The sequence below is a fragment of the Choristoneura fumiferana genome, chromosome 26, assembly GCF_025370935.1.
Source record: "Choristoneura fumiferana chromosome 26, NRCan_CFum_1, whole genome shotgun sequence".
Classification (NCBI taxonomy): domain Eukaryota; kingdom Metazoa; phylum Arthropoda; class Insecta; order Lepidoptera; family Tortricidae; genus Choristoneura; species Choristoneura fumiferana.
Window position 1 is genome coordinate 1,532,516 of NC_133497.1, and position 22,754 is coordinate 1,555,269.

The 22,754-nt window shown below is 45.6% G+C and overlaps 1 protein-coding gene and 1 pseudogene across 1 annotated transcript in view; both read left to right on the top strand.

The window, feature by feature from the left end:
• LOC141443003 (prostasin-like) overlaps positions 1 to 22,754 on the top strand; it is a 431,412-nt gene that overhangs the window by 141,158 nt on the left and 267,500 nt on the right. The window lies entirely within an intron of this gene.
• Positions 1 to 22,754, top strand: part of LOC141443027 (trypsin-1-like) — a 74,855-nt pseudogene that overhangs the window by 23,467 nt on the left and 28,634 nt on the right.

A 22,754-nucleotide genomic window follows, 5' to 3' on the forward strand; every position in this document is an offset into this window, starting at 1 on the left:
CGTACCTAAAGGGTGCCAACGGGGACCCTATTACTGAGACTCCGCTGTCTGTCTGTCTGTCTGTCGGCGGCCGAGTTGCCTAGCAACGGCTAGCTATGTCGTTTGAATATTTACCTACTTTTAGGTTTGCGTTTTTAATGATGTTTTATAAAAGTTTCGATAGTACAATTAGCGACTGCCTAATTTATTCGTTTTTGTGCCAAATTTATGAACCACAAACCTCAATGAAGCCAACTTTAATAAAGCGCTCGTCAAATCCGCACTGTCATCACTATGTTTGCCTATTGTTTTTAACACTAGAAAAATCAACTCGCACTTGACCAATTTTTGTTCTCTATATTTAGCTATGAATTGCTGTTTCGCAAATAAATTAATTTGAATTTGAAGATGAGCTCTGCTTGAGTTAGATGGATTTGTGTGATTTGTGTGTGTTCTTACAGTGTGAAGTTGGAGGAACTGCATGAACACACATTTCTTGCATAAACGTAGCTATCATAAAGGTTGCAGGTGAGCAAAAGTAGGTAATTGTTTTAGTTCATCCGTTTTCTTTATGTAATACTTACATATAATATCTAAATACATAATCCATACTAAATAGTGTTATTGACAACTTAAATTGCGATTATTGATTAAAATTGTTTTTTTCTGTTACTAATGTATCTATTTCCTTTATTATCCAGGCTGCTATAAAAAAAACCTAACATCGAAGGCTAAGGCGGGAGCTACGCTCCGCTTCGCTCCGCTTCGCTCCGCTTCGCTCCGCTTCGCTCCCGCCTTAGCCTTCTGAACCTAACCTATCCCAGTCGCTTCTGCTCCGAACCGTCTTGCTCGCTCGCTTCGCTCGCTCGTACAAATCAAGCAGCGCTTTCAGAAAGACCATCATTGCCAAGTAGAAGGCGCCGCAAGAAACTTGTGAAAACCGCAAAATACTTAAAAACTACAGTATTCAATTAAAGTAAAAATTACAAAATAATAATAATAATACAGAGATGTATGGGGTCCATTAGTTACAAATCTATCCCGTGGGATTGTCCGGATAAATACTAGCGTATGTGTTATTCTAGACATCCAGCTACCTTCATACCAAATTTCTTGACTCTGAGCCCAGCGGTTATTATTTCAAGATATTATCCCTATCCCGTGGGAATATCGGAGTGAAAAATAACCTATGTGTTATTCCAGAGGTCCAACTACCTACATACCAAATTTCATGTCTCTAAGCCCAGCGGTTGTTATTTCAAAATTTTATCCCTATCCCGTGGGAATATCGGAATAAAAAGTATCCTATGTTTTAATCCAGATTATAAACTAACTTTTTGCCAAATTTCATCCAAATCCCTCCGGCCGTTTCAGCGTGAAGAAGTTTCAAACATTTTTCGTGATAAAGTCTATTCGTGATAAAGTCTATTCGTGATAAAGTCTATTCGTGATATAGTTTTCGTGATAAAGTTTTTTCGTGATAAAGTCTATTCGTGATATAGTCTATTCGTGATTTAGTTTTCGTGATAAAGTCGTTCGTGAAAAAGTTTTCGTGAAATAGTTTTCGTGATATGGTCTTTTCGTGATAAAGTTCATTCGTGATAAAGTTTTTTCGTGATAAAGTCGTTCGTGAAAAAGTTTTCGTGAAAAAGTTCTTCGTGATTAAGTACTGACACGTATACATGCAGCTTGTGGGCACAGTATACGCAGCGGGCCTACGGGGCCCTCAGGGTCCAGTACAACAATGCGTTCCGGGTGTTGATGGGGCTGCCTCGCTTCTGTAGCGCATCAGGGATGTTCGCGGAGGCACGCGTCGATTGTTTTTACGCGGCATTGCGCAAACGCGCTGCATCCCTGGTGCGCCGGGTGCGAGCTAGCCCCAACTGCGTCCTGTCAATGATCGCGGGCAGGCTGGACTGTGCCTATATGACACATTGTGGGAAACTACATGTCCCCACTAGTGTCATAATGTGGTGAACTCCCTATTTAGGATTAATTTAATATAATACATGTATCACTAACACTTAGATTAAGTCAAACTAACAACATATGTGTCTAAGAAACATGAAATAAATGGTTTTTTTTTTTTTTTTTTTTTTTAATATAATGACCCGGATAACTCACGTCTTAAATCGAAAACCAAACCATTTATGTTAAGTTAATATGTTTATCACTTCCGAGCTGGACTCAAGCCACCCTCCCGATCCGTTTTGGTGGCCTAGGAGTAAGAAGCATTTCTAGTGTTGCTCTACCGGCCTTTCTGTCCTCTGGCTACAGTACACGTGACCTTTTGGAAAAATCATTAACCCGTCACTTGGTGATGTTGAGGTCACGCACTTAGCCGAGGCCAGGGCGGCATGGTCCAATACTTCTCCCAATGGAGTTATTCCTTGACCCCTCTCTCGTAAAATACAAAGAGCCTGGGACGAGCCGATTTGCAGCAGCAAACAAAAACAGCTTTTAGAGACCTCACCGAACAGTACAGACCGCGATCGTCTTTTGGCAGCGGGCGAACCTGAGTCAGAGTACTGGCTGCAAGCATTTCCCTCGATGAGCATTGGGACAGTTTTAGATCACACAACCCTTTGTCTGGCCGTTTGTCTTAGACTCGGTCTTAAAACGAACGAGTCGCACCAATGCAAATGTGGTGTCAGGGTCGATCAGTATGGCCATCATGGCCTTTCTTGCCAGCGCAGTGCTGGCCGCTTCTCCCGCCATGCCAGTATCAATGACATCATCCGTCGGGCGCTCGTTACAGTCAACGTTCCGGCCATACTTGAACCAACGGGAATGTTACATGACGACGGCAAGCGACCTGACGGAATGACCCTCATTCCGTGGAGTCGTGGCAGAGCGCTAGTTTGGGATACCACGTGTGTCGACACTATGGCACCCTCACATATCCATGCGACATCTGGCCAGGCGAGTGCAGCGGCGGCCTCCGCTAAGAGCAACAAACGGCGTAAATACGCAGCCCTTCGTGAGGCTTGTATATTTACGCCTTTTGGTGTAGAAACTCTGGGGCCTTGGGAGCCAGAGGCAAAACAGCTCTTCCGCCAGATATCTCCTCGGCTGGTAGATACCTCAAGGGATTGGCGGGCTGGTGCTTACTTTGCACAACGCATCAGCCTAGCTATCCAGAGAGGTAATGCTGCCAGCCTCCTAGGAACAGCCCCCCAAAGCAGCAGCCTTGAAGACATTTTCTATTTAGTATAAGTTTTGTAAATAGTAAGTAGATTAGATAGTAGTTTTATTTTTTTTAAATTTTGTATATGTTTTTACTCTGTGCTTTTCTGTTAAGGTCGTTTGTCACGGTCAGCTAGGCACTACAGCGCCAGTAGATGACGTTAGTGTGCAAATTCCACTTATTTTATTTTTTTTAGGAGTGAAATCGTGGATATCTTTATAAAATAATGTACATACCGCCAATAGCGTGAAATTTGTGATATATCCTACCAAGTTTCAGATGTATTTTAATTTAGAAAATACTTTCACTTGATCGCTGCAGTTTCGACTGAGATATTTTCGCACACATGCTTGTAATTTGTTGTAAACAGAAGTCTTTGTTAATTTCGCTCTCATGATCAAAGAGCAGAATAGCCTAGTTGCATAAGGCTAGAGTTTGCCCTACCCACAGTTTAGGAAGTTCGGGTTCAAACCCGTTGTAAGATTTTAGTTATTTTTTGTTTTTTTTTATTGTTCTTAGTTAATGATGTTAATATTTTTTGAAATGTGTAGCTAAAAATTTATAAGACCTAATTTAGGCACAAACATTTTTTTTTAATTTTAGGTAAATCTGAATATGCACAGCACAACAGTAAGTACTATGAGATTTATAATTCCTCACATCCACTCAAGGTTTGCTTGGTCGAGATCCCTTCGAGGGATAAGTTCGCCTTTACAAAGTCAAGGAAACCGAATCACGTACCAGAGTGGAACCCAAGTGGAACCTTTTCATATTCAATTGCGCTGTGATTTCTTTGGCAGGTGTATGGGATGTCAACATGACATTAGTAGCACATAGGTTCCACCCTGGTACGTGACTCAGTTTCCTTGACCTCAACGATTGTTTATTTATTTTTTATTTTAATACAGTTTACATACTATGAGAAAATTAGTCATAATCATTATCCCTATACATACCTACATACACAGGCCTCCTCTCACAATGAGGGCTTGGGCGTTATTTTCAACGCAGGCCCAGTGTGAATTGAAATATAGCACACACCATTAATTATTTAGCAGGTGTCTGTACGTTTCTTCATGATATTTTCCTTCAACGAAAAACACGTGAAAATATGAAATTAGACTTGTTTATTTTTATTTCAAATTTAATTGGTTGGGTAGTAGGTAATCGAAGGCTCTATTGAACAACAAATAAAAAAGTCCATCACTAAGTCAGTTTTTATTTATTTATTTAAATCAGTCAATTAAATTAGCCCACATACAACCACTGCTGAGTGCCTCTTGCATTTTCACGCCACTTTTCCAGTCTTGTGCCAGTCTCATACACAGCTTACCAGCCGACAATGTATGTTATGACAGTGTTTTTCACTCTGTAATTAAATATTTTATTATGAAAATAAAACATATTTTGAAGAAGCAACAAAATTATTTGTTAAATGAACTTTTCTCTGAACTCCAAAATGGTTTACTAATGTTTTGGCGAAAATTATTTAGCAAATTATTAACTCCCAAACTATTTATCCCATATTTTTATTTAGGCGAAATTTCATTTCCCAACTTAACATTGCGCACTGATATCATTTCCCAACTAATGATTTGATAAATGATTATTATGCAAATTATTACCTGGGATTTTTTTAAGATGTCAATTGTGTTTTCGTCAAGTGCGTTGATTGGCATTCCTTCATTTAGCAAGCAAACAAGCAAGCAAGCCAAAGATTTTTTTCCGTTCTGTTACAAAAAAAACCTAACATCGAAGGCTAAAGCGGAAGCTACGCTACGCTTCGCTCCCGCCTTAGCCTTCTGAACCTAACCTATCCAAGTCGCTTCTGCCTAGTCTCGTCTTGCTCGCTCGCTTCGCTTGCTCACCGCCACATAATTTAACATTTATTCTTTTTATTTATATATCATGACTGATATACCTACCTACCTTATGTGTAAAAATTGGCTAAATGTTATTTGACTATTTGTTATTTGCCTTAGCCAATCATTTGCTACATAATTGTTTGCCACATAAAAGTGTGATGAAGTAAAATTTTGCAATATAAAAATGTTGCGAAATAAGAAAAATGCGAAGCAAAGTTATCCCAAGGATTGGTTTGCCAAATGAAACTTCGGCGAAAGGTTGGTTGCTAAGTGAAATTTGGCGAAAAATATTTCGCCGAAAAGGCAGTACACCACTCCAAAATTACCGAGATATGAGGCTCAAAAGTTAGTCCGCTACCAAGGAGCTGGGGAATTGGAAAAGAAAATAGTAAAAAAATCTGTCCTAAACACCTACGGTCATGGAAACTGAGACTTTAGGCCTCCCCCATATTTTCCCGTGTTGCCAATACTCGCCACGTTTGGTAAGCGGGTTGGCGAGCGTAGTATATGATGTGGGGTTGCTTGGAAAACGCTGCTGCCCATCTTCTGATATTATCCCTCAGCCGATTCCTACGGTACCCACGGGGGTGGTGGAAGTTGTATGTTGTACTCAGCCTCTACTGTACTTACTTTTTAATTTCCTTATAATGCGTCTTTTTCGAGACCAGAGTATTGATGCTTTATGTAATTTTTTCGCAAATTTCGTGGCTTCATAGTTTCCAATGTGGATTATAATTCAGTTCAATACTTGAAAATATAACTGCATTCACATTATAGATTATAGATAATGATAATCCCACCAATTTCGAGGACAAATTACGATAATTTAATTTAGGAAAAAATTACTCCATTAGTTTAAAATGTCATGACAACCAATGACAACAAACGAACAAAAAATTATGACTTGACGAATTTGACATTTGACTTGGTGTTTTTATTTTTATTTTATGGAAAAAGCCACAAGCTATGCAACCTTTATCTGATTTTATCACTACTAATTTATAATCCGTTAATGCAATTTTCCGTACTTATTTGTTAATACGTTAATGTTATGTGATTTTCTTCCTAATTTCTGTCGGAAACCCAAAGAATTGGCAATACATTTGTTCGTTGCACTTCAGTCTTTTTACTGACGGACTTTGTACCTACCTACGGCCAGCAAAAATATTTAAAAAAAAGTTAAACGAGCTTCAAAATGGTAATTATGTGATTTTGATCAGACAAATCAAACGAAATCTGGCAACGTCGCTTAGCATCGAATTGTCAGCGAGTTGACAACGTAGCTGAAACACACACTACTAACCGAGCCGTTGGCGTACGATACTGTCGCCGTCCACTCACATATTGACAAAAAATAACTAAAATAATCATCTAGATTAAGCTATTAATCAAAAGCTTTCTTTAGGTGAATAAAAAATGCCTCAAATAAAGAACAAAGTAAAAGTCAACAGATGTGATTTTAATTTCAAATTATTCTTTCAAGCGCACATGATTGTGTTAATACATTAGTATGGAAATCGTTCCACCTTAATAAGTCTTCCGACAGTAATTTAGTAATTTTGACAATTATGAAGCCGTAAAACCAGACGCGGCAGCGACGCCAGTTTGTTGTCACTCACAACGAGATGCCCGTGGTAGGTATAATTAAAAATAGTACTACAATGCCTATTTTAGTTGTTTTAACTTTTTAATCCCTAAAGGCATATATTAATTTGATATAAAATATAATCACAATAATTTTAAATGTATGTTTTATTTATAAAATCGATTTACTTCAAAACGGGTTTTATAGTCTATGGTCATTCATTACGAATGAGAAATCACTAAGTGGGCGGTACCCGTCCATGAAGTACGGTATGCTCTGTAGTACATTGTACCGAAAATTATTGTAAAACTTCACGTGCGTGACCTGTCTAAAGTTAAATAAACAATTGGAACGACAATAATATAGTTATAGTCAAGAAAGAATGTAAGTAAGTAGAATAAGCACTTTTATTGGCTGAATGATCTAATTCCTCCATCTCCATTTTGCCCACGGACTTCCAGGCGGAGGGAGCGTATTCACGAGGTTCTCACGAGGCGATTTTTGTTGATCAACTTAAATCGGTTCACGAGTTGAATGACAGTCGCTAATGAGAACATGTTTTCAATAAAAGTTGATTAACTTTTTGAACAACAAAAAGCTGATTCCCTCTCAACTTTTGGTGTGCGAGTCGGTTCATTTTGATGGCGTCACCGTGCAAGCAACAACTTACCGAACGTGAGAACGATCCGTTCAAGTAAAAGCGATTTCGAAGCGAGTTTGACGCCACTTTGAAGCAACTGCCCGTTCGGTCCGATTATCAGTACGACCGTGACGCAATTCGTATAGTTTTTTCTTCATCAATTAAAAGTTGATCAACTAAAATCGCCACGTGAGAACCCCGCATTAGGGTTCCATTGGCCCGCACGAAGCAGTTTGCATCATCTTTCATAATGCGAACTGCTAAGGAACGGAATTTGCTCCCGTCTTCTGTATAAATACAATCTCAAGGCTAGAATGAATAGGCTGTTACTGAACCAGTGAGATACACCTTAACATCAGGTGAGATAGCGGTCAATCACGGTCAGTTTCATGTAAAAAAAATATATATTTATACTCATATAATTAGCGGTTGCTGCAAATAAATCATCAATCCATTGTAAAAAAATATTGGCATAAACATCAGTCTTAAAATAGTTTAACAGCATCTCATTACTAAGAAAATTGTGACCACAAGTTGTGCAGCAATGTCCAATAGTGGACGTCGTCGAGCTGATATGATGATGATGATGATGATGATGATGTTCTAAGCTGTTCTCATTTGTGTCTGTCTCCAGAGTGTATAGAGTACCAAAAGCAGCTGATAGTCTTTTGTGAGAAGTGTACGAGTTTCCTGGGAGACATGGTCCGTCGTAACGTCTACTCCCACACGCACGCGCTGATCGGAGGCACTGACGCAAGCACCAACGAGTTTGCTCACATGGTGATTAATACATAATACGTGATATATACATAATTAACAAAATAAATAAAAATAGAACTAAAACTAACTTTAATCCTAAAAATCTATATTTACAAATATCACCCAAGTAGCTGCTATTGGGCAGGGTGAAGGAAAGAAAGGAAGAAAAAATCATTTATGCCCATAAAAAATACATATTCGTGATTAAGGTACATATACATTCAGCTTTGTATGGCAAAAGGTTCTGGGTCAGCATGTGCGGTGTGACTATGCTTCCCCGCGCTGATTTTCACCCTGCACCTCTACACAGCGTACAGACAGACGGACATTACACGAGACGGGTAGGACTTGACTTAAATAGTTAATTGACAAGGTGAAGCTAACAATTGCATGCAAAAAAAAACATTCCATCGATAGTTACTGAAAAAGAGAAAATAACTATATATAAATTTGAAATTTTGGAATATGGCCCTACATAAATATATTCAAATGCATGCAAAAAAAACATTCCATCGATAGTTACTGAAAAAGAGAAAATAACTTTATATTTTTGAGTGCGGAGTTCAACTCCAATGAGATAAGACGCGTCCGCGCAGTGTGAATCGTATAACCAGTGATACAAGACCCCTGTCTTACGGCATTCGCCTTGAGCTCCAGTGTCTAGTTCCGTTGGGCATCGTCGCCCCGCCGTCCAGCCAGCAAGACCCTTCGCTTACGGCCTAAGCACGGGCGACCGGTGTCTCGCACGACTGGTTCTCGCATCTACGCGTAATACCCACCTATTATTTTTTTATTTTTTTATTTGTTTTTACTGTGCTTTGCTTATTGCACATTACAATGGCCATCATTTGCGCAGGCTGTCGCAAAGCAATTACTACATCTCAAATTATGACATGCTCAGCGTGTAAGGTGAACTATCACCCAGAATGTGTCAGTATTGACTATCGTAGCCTATCTAAGAGTGCTGTTCTTGGTTGGACGTGCCCGTCGTGTCAAAGTAAAGTGCCCAAAACCGATAATTCTAATACCCCAGTGCGATCGCAGACGGCAGCGGCCAGCAGTACGGACACATTAAAAGCAAACGTCACACTGCGCCCGCAAAATCGAGAGGCAGAACGTTTGCGCTCGCAGTCACCAGCATCATCCGCCGATAATGTGGCGTTGACAGCTCTCACCACGGAGATCAAGTTACTACGCAATGATATGGTTGAGGTAAAGAACCACCTTAAGCACCTCTCGTCTAGTGTGGCGAGTTGTGCTGCGCGACTCGACGAATATGATGCCAAATTAAGTTGCTCGGAGGCCAAAATCCGCGCCTTGGAAGAAAAAGGGTCTAATAACGAGCATCTACATCAAAAAGTGGCCCAGCTAGAAGATGGACTCAATAATCAGACACAAAAATTGGTACGTGAGTTGGAACAAAGGGAACTGGAGAACGTCCAACTTCATCAAAAAGTTGCACTATTAGAGGACTGGCTTAATAATCAGTCGCAAGTCATGGTGAGAAATGAGGTCGAAATTCAAGGCATTCACGAATACAAGAATGAAAACTTATTCCATATAGTAAAAGTAGCTGCTACCAAAATCGGAATGGTCTTGTCGGATCCCGACATAGTCGAAGTATCCCGTGTTGGCCCCAGGCGAGGCTCAGAAGATGGCAATGGGGAGGCTCCTCTCCCGCGTCCTGTTGTCCTTCGCTTCGTAAGACATATGAAGCGTCAAGAATTTTTAAAAGCGGCTAAGTCGAGACGGAATATTACTACCACAGACATTGAGGTAGCTGGCCGTACGAATAAGTTGTTCTTCAATGAGAGGCTCTCGAAAGAAAACAGGCGTTTATTTCGCCTGGCAAGAGAAGAAAAAACAGCCCGCGGTTATAAATACTGTTGGACTTCAAACGGCCACATCTTCATCCGTAAGAGGGAGGGCTGCCCCGCCATTGCTATACGAAGTGCAGTGGACCTGGACAGGGCGCGTGAAGGTGATCGCACAGGGCAGCAAGCTAGCCCCGCCCACTCGGAAATTGCCGCAATGTCTTAAAATGGTCTCCCCTCATTGGTTTCGGCTGCAAGTGAATCGTTTCGTGACGGGGATTGAGGGCGTTTGTTTCTGTTATTATTTGTCTCATCTGTTTTATATAGTTACTTGTCATATAACGAAAGTTCATTTAGCTTCTTCCAAAATACTGTTAACAATTTGTAGCGCAATACATTTTGACAGAATCAATACATCTTAACACTTATACTCATACATACACTCCTTTTCTTCATTAACCACACATACCGCTGCAGGAATCGTACCTTTACTTGAACTTACTGCGATTCTGACAACGTGGCATAATTTACTATTTTGTATACTAATATCTTCTTCTATTGTCGGCATGGCGTTGCGTGACCTGGAGATAGATATAGACCAAACTGTTGCCATCGACTGTCAGAGCCTCCAGACCATGGAGCAGTGTAAGCCGTTCTTTGCTAACAAGGATGCTTTTAGGTTTATGACTCTCAATATCAGAAGCCTTCAACGCAATTTCAGCGCTTTCGAAGTAGCCTTGCAACGAATGGACACCGTTTTTGACGCCATCATTCTGACGGAATGCTGGCTTAATGAGTATTCAGTGTTTAATCATTTGCCTGGATATAACCTCCATCACACTTCCAAATATATTAACAAAAGCGGAGGTATAGTCATTTATATAAAGGAATCTCTCAACGCCTCCGTTTTTGAACCTAAATTTGACGATGCTAACTGTCTGTCAGTTGTTATATCTAATCAGATCAAAATAATTGGAATTTACCGCTCCCCCTCTTTTCATAACAAAGAAAAATTCCTTAGCTCTTTGGACTTGCTGCTGGATGAATCCAAAATGTATAAAAACGTGTTGGTAATTGGAGACATAAATATTGACATTATGGATCCATCTCACAGTCAAACATCTGATTACTTACACCTAATGGCGTTGCACGAATTTCTCCTGGCAATTACTATCCCAACCAGAAATAGCTCTTGTCTAGATCACATCTTTATAAAGTCTAAGCGTATAACATATGGTGCTGTTTGCCAATGTTCCATCACAGACCACGACATTGCCTTGGCTGCAATTGCCGCTCCTAATAATGGAGCTGATCGGCGAAGCCGTTGGTCTACCAAAACTGACTTTGTCGCGGCGGCGCTGGAATTGCGAGAGGCTGCCTGGTCTAAGGTCTTGGACTCAATAGAGGTGAATGAGGCGGTTTCTCTTTTTGACGAAATAATATCTAATGCTATAAATAACAACACTAAACGTACCAAAACTAGTCGTACTAAATTAAATCTCAAACCCTGGATCACTCCGGGTCTGATTAGGTGCATGAGGCACAGAGATAAATTGCATAGCAGAGCACGAGCTGCTCCAAACGACCATATCCTTCAGACGGTTTATAGGCGATATAGAAAATTCTTTGATAATTTACTGTATAATTTGAAAACTGAACACCATAGTAAGCAATTGGCAGAGGCGAGCGGTAACCCTAAGAAATTATGGAAAACAATTAAAAATATTTGTCACAGCCACAATAACACAAATCCAGCAAATGAATTGTCAACCACGTCCAACTCCCCAGCAGATTCCCTTAACATTTGTAATCAGCATTTCACTACAGTAGGTCAAAAGCTTGCTCATGATATTCTCTCTAAGCTCTCGGAGACCCAACCATCCTTAGCGTCCAAAGTGAAATCAGGTCATACAATTGCTAGCTCCCTTTTTTTCCAACCTACTGACATTCACGAAATCGATAAAATTATTACTAAGCTTAAGCTGGACAGTGCGCCAGGCGCTGATTCTGTCAGGCCCCTGTTCATCAAAGACATTAAGGACATCATTATGGAGCCGCTTATACACATTTGTAACTTGAGCCTGGCATCTGGTTCCTTCCCGGATCGTTGGAAGCTAGCTCAAGTATCCCCCATTTACAAAAACGGTCCAAAAGATGATCCCAATAGTTACCGACCTATATCCCTTCTTTCTGTCTTCTCCAAAATTTTGGAAAAGGTTGTGAATGTTCGTCTAGCTACCTTTCTAGACAGAAATAAAGTTCTCTCAGACAGACAGTTTGGATTCAGGGAGGGTAAGTCAACCGTAGACGCAGCTATCTATCTTTCCAACAAAGTCTCCAGTATTCTTGACAAGGGTGGTAAATGTGTGGGGGTATTTCTAGACCTATGCAAGGCTTTCGATACGGTTTCTCCTGTCATATTAATGAAGAAACTTGAATCAGTTGGTGTCAGAGGGGTAGCATTGGAATGGTTCCGCAGTTACTTGTCTGAAAGACGTCAGGTTGTTAGGGTCGGTGAGTTCAGCAGTAACCAGTTGCCTATCTCGTTTGGAGTCCCCCAGGGTAGCATTATAGGTCCCACGTTATTTCTCATTTACATCAATGACATCTTTGAACTTGACCTGGAAAATGCAGATATAATCTGTTACGCAGATGACACGGTGGTGCTATTCCATGGAATGACTTGGGAAGATGTATTTAGCTTCACGGAACATGGAATATCTGACATCAAGTCATGGTTAGATAATAATCTGCTCACCCTTAATGTGAGCAAGTCAAATTTCCTTACTTTTGCTAAGACGATGGCTTCTTCTACCTCCCTGGTTCATAATCTCGTTGTACACTCCCCCGATTGTGGTGGCCGGGTTAGTGGCACCTATATAGCATGCTCTTGTCAGGCCATTACTAAATTAGAAAAAACTAAATATTTGGGTTTGTTAATTGATGATAAATTGTCTTTTAAGCATCATATATCAGCACTATCTGGCAGGGTAAGAAAATGTATCTATATTATGAAGAAACTTCGATGCTGTACATCAGTGGAAGTACTCCGTATTGTATACTTTGCCTTGTGCCAGTCTATTCTGCAGTATGGTGTGACAGTGTGGGGTAGTGCCGCTAAAAGCACTTTATTAATATAAGAGCGTGCGCAGCGCGCAGTTATCAAAGTGATGCTACGAAAGCCTTTTCGTTTCCCAACGGACATTCTCTACCCCAACTCAAAACTATTAAGCGTTAGGCGTCTCTTCGTCTTAAAGGCAGCTATTCGTGCTCACTTAACAATTACCAAGCTACCAAATTACACGCAACTTCTGTCTAAACGTACTTTCAAAGCCCCTCTGCCCAATTACAGAACGGCTTTTGCTAAGCGTTCTCCGAATTATATTATGCACATCCGTATTTACAATAATATTTGCAAAGCTCATGGCATACAGGGTTGCACTGCGGATGGTTTGAAGGTGTTTCTGAAGGGGTGGCTTGTGCCTTTAACATATAAGGAAACGGAGGCCCTTCTATCTTGTTGATGCTGGTTGGATCTCGGTAGGTACGTATGCAGCACTCACACACACACACACACACACACACACACTCACACACACACTCACTCTCACTAACTCACACACACACACACACACACACACACACACACACACACTCACTCACTCACTCTCACTCACTCACTCACTCACACACACACACACACACACTCACACACACACACACTCACACACACACACACACACACACACACACACACACATGCGCTGGCGATTGTTGACGGTTTTTTTCTTCTTCTTTTTTTGATTTCTTATTATTATTATTTTTTGTTTATATTTTTTATACATGTTAATATCCTTGTCTTTAATGATAAAAAATACGGCTAAGTTCTTATATTCCCAAGTATGTCTCTAAATTGCACTCCAGGTTCTCAAGATACAGGCTCAGCCTAGTTTGAGGACCGCCAGATATTTCTTTGTTGTATAATTTATGTCTAATGTTTTAAGCGAATAAATGATTATTATTATTATTATTATTATTATATAAATTTGAAATTTTGGAATATGGCCCTACATAAATATATTAGATTATATCGATCATGTTTGTCTTACTGTCCCGCAGGATTGGCTGGATGACATTATGCTGTTAAGTCTTAGGTAATGTTAAGTACGATACAACGTAGAGAGTTTAGATCTGAAGCGCTTGGAAGCGAACGTGTGCCGGATAGTTGTTTGATTTTATTCAATATTTGAATTCTAAATTCGCAATTGGCCCAATCTTCGATTGCGAATTCTCTTTTCTTCTTGTGCGATTCTTACGGCAGTCTCCGCCCAGTGGGCGGCGTAAGCGAGACACACAAGGCAGGAGGGACGGACCTGTGCAGGAGTGCTTCGTCGTACTACAACCGTCTTGTGCTCCGGAAACATGGAAAAAGTTAACGAAGTTGCTGGGCTCAAACTCTGAAACTATTGCATGTAAGTCCGCTTTACTTACAACTTAACCACCGGAGCCGTGACGCTAAGCGTTGAAATTGCTATTGACTATTGGAGCTTATTGCATTCTGCTGCGCCGTTAATATGGAAGACTCGGCGAAGCCAAAGTCGAAGGTGTGTGCTGGGTGCTTGGGGGTTATCGATGACCGCCCTTTTCTGCAATGTAGTTTTTGCATGCAAACTTACGATCTGGAGTGCGCGAATGTATCTGAGAAGAGATTTTATAACATCATGCCGCGTGAGCGTAGGGATGCTTGGAAGTGTCAGTCATGCATTTCTCAACAACCAAAAAGCGGTAACATAGATACACCTGTACGGGATGCAGCCCTTGGCGTTTCGTCTAATGCGGGAGCGATTTGCAATGAAGCAATAAATTCGACGTTTCTTGACAGCAGCTTGAGTCGCAGACAGCGTTGATAGGGTGACGATTCGTCGCAGGCCGGTCCCTCTAAACCAATCTGAATTTCTCAACAAGACAACAGATTGATACTGTCTATTTGGATAATGTACAGAACGGCGCCTAAATTCATGTATATAGCATAAGTTAGTTTAAGTGATATGTATATTATGTGCAATAAAGAAATACTTACCGCCTAGTTTTCATTCAGTAGGATAAGCTCGCAACCGCCTGCGTCGCGTCCGTGCGCCAAATGAGCGGCGCCGGACCCGGCGCAGTGGTTATATTTATAACCTCGCTCGTGTGAGCGGGACGGTTATACGTATAACCCCTAGGTGCGAGCGGGACAGTAGCGCGGACCGACTCGCGGCCGCGCTACAGAATTAAGGAAAAAAGTCCCAAAATATTATTGTTAACTAGGTTTAAGTATTAGCATTAAGATTTGTTAAATTTGTAATAGGATTAGTAAGTTTTTTAATAAAATAAAGACGAGTAGGGCGAGAGCGGGGAAGGGAGCGGAGGAGTGGGGGGACCGCGATCCCTTTAAGGTAATTCTCGCGGGTATAAAAGCGAGCGCGGTCCCGACCACAAGGTTCAGTCTCCGAGCGACAGCGTATGGATAAACAACAAATAAGAAGCGCTCCCGACCTCTCTCTCTCTCTCACTCTCAAGCTGCATCAGTGTGCCAGATCTCAAAAGCATCTTTTATTCTTCACCTATATACAGTCCACTCTCTATAAACATCAACAATCAAGCAATAATCATTTTGTGGCGTACGACCGGCCAGAGTTACGGAGTTTCCGTATGCCACATTTAATGGTCCTTCGAGCCGGATCACTGAAACAAGAAGAAATTCAAGATGGTTTTAACAAGAAGCAACAGCGGCAAAGAATCAAAAGAAGAGTCGTCCAGCGCCGGTGAAACCACTGCGACTACTAGTACGAACCTGACAACAACCACGTCGAGTTCCGGCGAAACGGGGACCACGACTGGCACGGGCACCACCGAAGTATCAGCATCAGCATCGGGATCCGTCGCGACAAGTGCGAGGGATCAAGTAGACACTTCGGGTATTAAGGCCACGCCCGCGGCCAGTACAGATACGGTCGTCATTCGCCAACCGTCGCAGCAGATGCCACCACCAGCTGTCACAAAAGCACCGCCGCAGAAGCCCGCTCGGTCACGTCACTCCAAGGCCTCCGGCAAGAGACTCCTCGCGGGGTTGGAGGCCAAGGAGCGGCTAGCCGAGCTGGAGCTGAAGCGCGTGCGCGCCGAGGCTGAATTAGAAAAAATCCGCCTAGAAAAGATGGCGGCGGAGTCAGAGATGTCCGACACAGAAGAAGAAGAAGACGACCTGGCTTCACAACGTATCGCTGATTGGATAAGAAGATCACCCAATCAAGAACGAACATTACGAGAAGAAAGAAGGCCGCCCACGCACACACACAAAGAGCGCGAGCGGCGGGACCATTATGAAGAGCAGTCCCACAAGTCAGCAATGGACCTCACCATGCTGACCGCAGCATTAACAGAAGCAATCCACGCCGGCAAGTCATCATCAACGAGCAAATATATTCCCGACCTGCCGTCGTTCAGCGGACTCAGCAACGAGTGGCTCCAATTTCAAGCAGCCTACACCGAGTCTGCGGCCAGCTTTACGGCCAACGAAAACGTCGCTCGCATTAGAAAGGCCCTCAAAGGGGTCGCCTTGGAAGCGGTAAGCGCGCTCCTCATCAGCCAGCCTCGGCCAGACGACGTCGTAAGCGCATTACAAAGAAGATTCGGCAGACCAGACGCACTCCTCATCGGCGAAATAGAAAAGATGAAAGCGCTCCCGAGACTCACAGACAACCCACGTGACCTGTGCATCTTCGCGAGCCGCGTTGCTAACACAGTAGCAACAATCGAGATGCTCAAACGCCCGCAATACCTTCACACCCCGGAAGTATTGCGCACGATCGTCGACAAACTAACGCCGATCCTGCGAAGCAAATGGTACGACTATGCAACAATAAATGAAGACGTACCCGAAATAAAGAAGATCGCCGAATTTCTCAACCGCGAAGCGGATAAATGCGCGCCCTACGCGCCGCCCGAGCTGTCTACTGAGAAGCAAGAAAACAAAATAATAAAGAAAAAAGTCGAACGCGCCTACACCGCCACCACTGAAACCGCCACGAAATCGCGCGAAAAAGTAAAGTCACCGTGTCCTCAATGCAAGCAGGAAGGCCACCAACTACCTACGTGTCCGAATTTTATCAAGGCGGACACGAACGAGCGATGGGAGATAGCGAAGAAACACACCATTTGCTATCGCTGTCTCATTAGCAAGCACCGCCGCTACGAGTGCCGCGCTAAGCCGTGCGGCCGCGGCGGCTGCCCCATGCGGCACCATCGTCTGCTGCACCACGAGAAACCATCGCCGGCCTCCCCCGACGCTCCAAAGCGGCCGCCGCAGCCTCCGATCGAACCAGCAACGAACGCGACAGTCGAACAAGTCGGCGCGGCAACCACCAAAACGGGCCGCGCCTATCTCAAGATCGCGCCGGTCGTCCTGCGAGGGCCGCAAGCCACCATCGAAACATACGCGCTATTAGACGACGGCAGCACGGTCACCATCATCGACGCAGCGGTTGCCGACGTGCTCGGTCTCGACGGTCCCACCGAACAAATGTGGGTCCAAGGAGTGAGCGGGACGGAGGTAGCGCACAAGAAAAGCAAGAGGTGGGCGTGGCGATCCGAGGCAAATACAGCGACGACGAGCTGCAAATAAATAACGCGCGCACCGTGGCAAGCCTCGACTTCGCGACGCAGTCGATAAGTGAACGAGAACTACGCGACTGCCGACATTTAGAAGACATCAAGAATGAAGTCACATGCAGCCGCGCCACGCCGAAAATATTGATCGGCCAAGACAATTGGGAGCTAATCATCTCGCAAGAAATTAGAAGAGGACGGCGCGATCAACTCGTCGCGTCGCGCACGCTACTAGGCTGGGTATTACACGGGTGCCGCACCTCACAAGCGGAGCCCGTGGCGTACTGCTGTGCCCATCTCACTCTGACCGAACCGGCTAATCACATGGAAAAAATGATGCGCGACTATTTCGCATTAGAGTCGCTATCCATCGAGCCGAGAAAACAGAAGAGCGATCCAGAGCTACAAGCCCTCGAAATATTAGAAAAAACGAGTCGCCGCCTACCCGACGGACGTTTCGAAACGGGGCTGCTATGGAGAGAGCGAGAGGGCAAGATACCCAACAATCGAGCCGACGCACTCAAGCGACTACACACGCTCGAGCGCAAACTCGATCGCGACGAACAGCTGAGAAACAATACGACGAGCGCGTCCTCAACTTACTCACGTCTAAGTACGCCGAGCCCGCGGCCGCGCCCCCTAGCGCCCGCACATGGTACCTGCCACACTTCGCGGTCTGCAATCCCGACAAGCCGAAGATACGACTCGTGCACGACGCGGCGGCCAAATCTCACGGCCGCAGCCTCAACGATATGCTCCTGTCGGGCCCGGACCTACTGCAGAGCCTGCCCGGCGTCATTATGCGGTTCCGACAGCACGCCGTGGCGGTCTCCGCCGATATAAAGGAAATGTTTATGCAGATCAAGATACGCGAAGAAGACAGAGACGCCCTACGCTTCTTATGGCGCGGCGATCGGCGCGAAGGCGAAGCGCAAGAATATAGAATGTCGTCCGTGATCTTCGGCGCTACGTCGTCACCGTGTACCGCGCTGTACATAAAAAATAGAAACGCGCGGGAACACGCCGAAGAGTACCCGGACGCCGCCAGGGCAATCGAGAGAAATCACTACATGGACGATTACCTGCAAAGCTTCGCTACGATAGAAGAGGCACGACGCGTAATAAAAGACGTCGATTTCATACACAAGAAGGCTGGCTTCGAATTACGCGGATGGGCATACAACGAGTGCGAGCGAGAAGGCGCAATGTCCCTTACCGGCGGGAGCGAGCGAGAGGGCGCGACGTCCCTTATCGGCGGGAGCGAGCGAGACGGAGCTACGGTCCCTATCGGCGGGAGCGAGATAGAAAAAACACTCGGCCTGCTGTGGGACACGAAGAGAGAGTATCAGCTTCCGGCTCAACAATAGAAGAGCACCCGTCGAAATAATGAAAAATCTACGTCCGCCAACGAAGAGGGAGGCCCTTAGCCTTATTATGTCGATATTCGACCCGCTAGGGCTCATTTCGCCCGTCACGACACCGGCAAAGCGCATCATGCAAGACACGTGGCGATACGACACTGCATGGGATGAAGAGTTGCCCCCCGAGCTGCACGACCGATGGAGCGAGTGGCTGCAACAACTGCACCGCCTAGGTGACCTACATATACCTAGGTGCTACGGGGCAACGCCGGGCGCGCGCTACGAGCTTCACACATTTGTGGACGCGAGTCAAGAAGCTTACGCGGCCGCTGTCTATTGGCGCATAATTCATGCCGATGACAGCGTGACCATCTCACTCGCCGCAGGGAAGAGCCGCGTCACGCCGAACAAACCCATCTCCGTGCCCCGTCTCGAACTGCAAGCCGCTCTGCTAGGCGCGCGACTAGCCAACACGGTCGCCGACGAACACGACTACGAGGTCGCCCGACGCACATACTGGAGCGACTCTCGTACGGCGCTAGCGTGGATACGCTCCGAGCCCCGCACATTTAAGACGTTCGTCGCGCATCGCCTCGCTGAGATAGAAGACCTCACCAAGAAAAATGAATGGCGCTGGCTACCATCGGCGGACAACGTCGCCGACGACGCGACGCGAGCCACCCCGGAAGAATTCGGTCCGAGACATCGGTGGTTCCGCGGCCCGCTATTCTTGTACGAGAGAGAAGATTCTTGGCCCGAAGAAAATAAGGTCGAAATTCCAGCTACCGGCGAAGAAAAAGAAAAATGTAACGCGCTTCAAGACCAACGCGCGCGCCACGCCCACTTGCCCGAAATCGAACGCTTCTCGAAGTGGACGCGATTATTAAGAACAACTGCACGTGTCCTGCAGTTCATCGACCTTTGCCGCCACAAGAGATCGTCGCCCGCACCGCAAGTCGTCGCCGCAGCACGCAGAAAGAGAACGCGCGCTAACCAGTCTCAAGACGAAGAATGGGACAAGCGCACGCCGACCGCTCTCGTGCCACGCAACCGCATCGCGCCCGAAAAACACGAAAAATACATCGTGCTACCGGCTCGCTACATAAACAAAGCCGAACAGCTGTTGACGAGCGCGTCGCAGAAAGATGCCTACGCGCGAGAGAGACAGCGCATTACGGACGGCCGCGCGCCAGAAAGGGACGACAGACTCGCAAAAATCAGCGTGTTTATAGACGCGGATGGAGTGATGCGATTACGCGGCAGAATCGCAGCGGCCGACGCGATACAACAAGAGATGGTGAATCCCGCGGTGTTACATAGAACACATTATTATACGAAGCTGTACATCGCGCACATACATGAAAAATTGCACCACGGCGGGACCGAGATAGTAGTCAACGAGCTACGCCAGCGTGTATACATAGCGAAGATTCGCCCGGCGGTAAAAGAGGTCATCGCCCGCTGCGCCCGCTGCCTACTGCACAAAGCGAGACCGGCCGCCCCCCGCTACCGGCGACTTACCCGCTGCGCGCCTCGCCTATGGAGCCCGCCCGTTCTCATTCACGGGCCTGGACTACTTCGGCCCGCTAGAAGTGACCGTCGCACGCCATCGTGAGAAGAGACACGTCGCCTGTTCACCTGCTTGACTTCGAGGGCAGTACATTTGGAGGTGGTCGTCTCCCTGAGCACCGACTCGGCCATCAACGCCCTGCGCCGCTTCATTGCGCGGCGCGGGTGCCCGACGGAGCTATGGAGCGACAACGCTACCGCCTTTCGAGGCGCCGCCCGAGAACTTAGCGAAGCCGTCAAGAACGAAGCAGAGGCCCGCCGCATCAACTGGCGCTTCCTCCCGGCTGCCGCCCCCTTCATGGCGGGAGCTTGGGAGAGAATGGTCCGCGGGGTGAAGGAGGCCCTGAAGGCCACGCTCCATGAAAAATACCCGAGCGACGAGATCCTACACACCCTGCTGCTGGAAGCCGAAGCGACCGTCAACTCTCGCCCGCTAACGCACGTGTCGGTCGACCCCAATGACCCGACAGCGCTGACCCCGAACATGATCCTCCTCGGACCCGACTGCCACTCGCCAGCCCCCGGTACCTTCGAAGAGAGCGACGGCGACGCGCGCCAACAATGGCGGCGCGCCCAGCAACTCGCCGACACCTTCTGGAGGCGCTGGGTACGAGAGTACCTACCGCTACTACAACAACGGCGGGAGCCCCATAGCAGCGGAGCGAGCCCGGCAGTCGGCGATGTCGTAATCATATGCGACTCGAATATGCCCCGAAACACATGGCCCCGAGGACGAATCACACGAATCTACCCCGGCAAGGACGGCGTGGTACGAGTCGTCGACGTGACTACAAGCCGAGGACACGTGCTACGCAGGCCGGCGAGGAAGATCGTCGTTCTGCCAGTGGGATCGCACGGCGACGGCGGGAGAAATGTACAGAACGGCGTATAAATTTCATGTAAATAGCATAAGTTAGTTTTTAAGTGATATGTATAGTTATGTGCAATAAATAAATACTTACCGCCTAGTTTCATTTAGTAGGATAAGCTCGCACCGCCTGCGTCGCGTCCGTGCGCCAAATGAGCGGCGCCGGACCCGGCGCAGTGGTTATATTTATAACCTCGCTCGTGTGAGCGGGACGGTTATACGTATAACCCCTAGGTGCGAGCGGGACAGTAGCGCGGACCGACTCGCGGCCGCGCTACAGAATTAAGGAAAAAAGTCCCAAAATATTATTGTTAACTAGGTTTAAGTATTAGCATTAAGATTTGTTAAATTTGTAATAGGATTAGTAAGTTTTTTAATAAAGTAAACACGAGAAGGGCGAGAGCGGGGAAGGGAGCGGAGGAGTGGGGGGACCGCGATCCCTTTAAGGTAATTCTCGCGGGTATAAAAGCGAGCGCGGTCCCGACCACAAGGTTCAGTCTCCGAGCGACAGCGTATGGATAAACAACAAATAAGAAGCGCTCCCGACCTCTCTCTCTCTCTCACTCTCAAGCTGCATCAGTGTGCCAGATCTCAAAATCATCTTTTATTCTTCACCTATATACAGTCCACTCTCTATAAACATCAACAATCAAGCAATAATCATTTTGTGGCGTACGACCGGCCAGAGTTACGGAGTTTCCGTATGCCACAGATAATATACGCGGCGTAGTGAGAGAGGAGTTAAACCAGGTTGTGAATGAGCGCCTGGGGTTACTGATTAGCAATGTGATCAAAGAGCAACTTGGATCTTTGATTACAACAATCGCTGATCTTAATGTCCGTGTAGCCGCCCTGGAAAATAAATTATCCTTAATGGGGAATTCTTCGCCGATAGCCGTTCCATTGGCATTGACCTTCCATGAGCGGATTGGTAACGTTGGGGTGCCGCCGCCACAACGTGCGGCCGTGAACAATACACCTTATGCACCGGCAACTACCCATAATACGGGACCACCTGCTCCCGACCAACCAGCGGAGGAGCCGGGGTATTGGTCGATGATGCTGCGGCCTCGGGTGAGATGGTGATCCAAAAGCCCCCACGTAAATTGTCTGGGGTGACGCACGGGACGGCGGCGCCTGGTGCTGCTCAACTTCGGGCCTCCGAGCGGAGGCAATATGTCCATGTGTACTACCTGGAAAAAGGAACTACTGTGGAACAAATCTGCGCCCACTTAAAATCTATCTTTGACACGGATGTTTGCACCGCTGAAGCCCTGAAGTCCAGAGGCGACTACGCCTCATTTAAGCTTAGCGTTCCGTCAATCCTTGCGGACCGAGTAATGGACCCCGCCAACTGGTCGATGGATATTTGTATCAAGCCCTGGTGGCAGACTTTTCGGTCCAAAACGGAAAAATAACCTGATGCGATGCGACTCTATACTACCTGTTCCGTTTTCGCTAAGGTAATTTGCTTTATTGACAT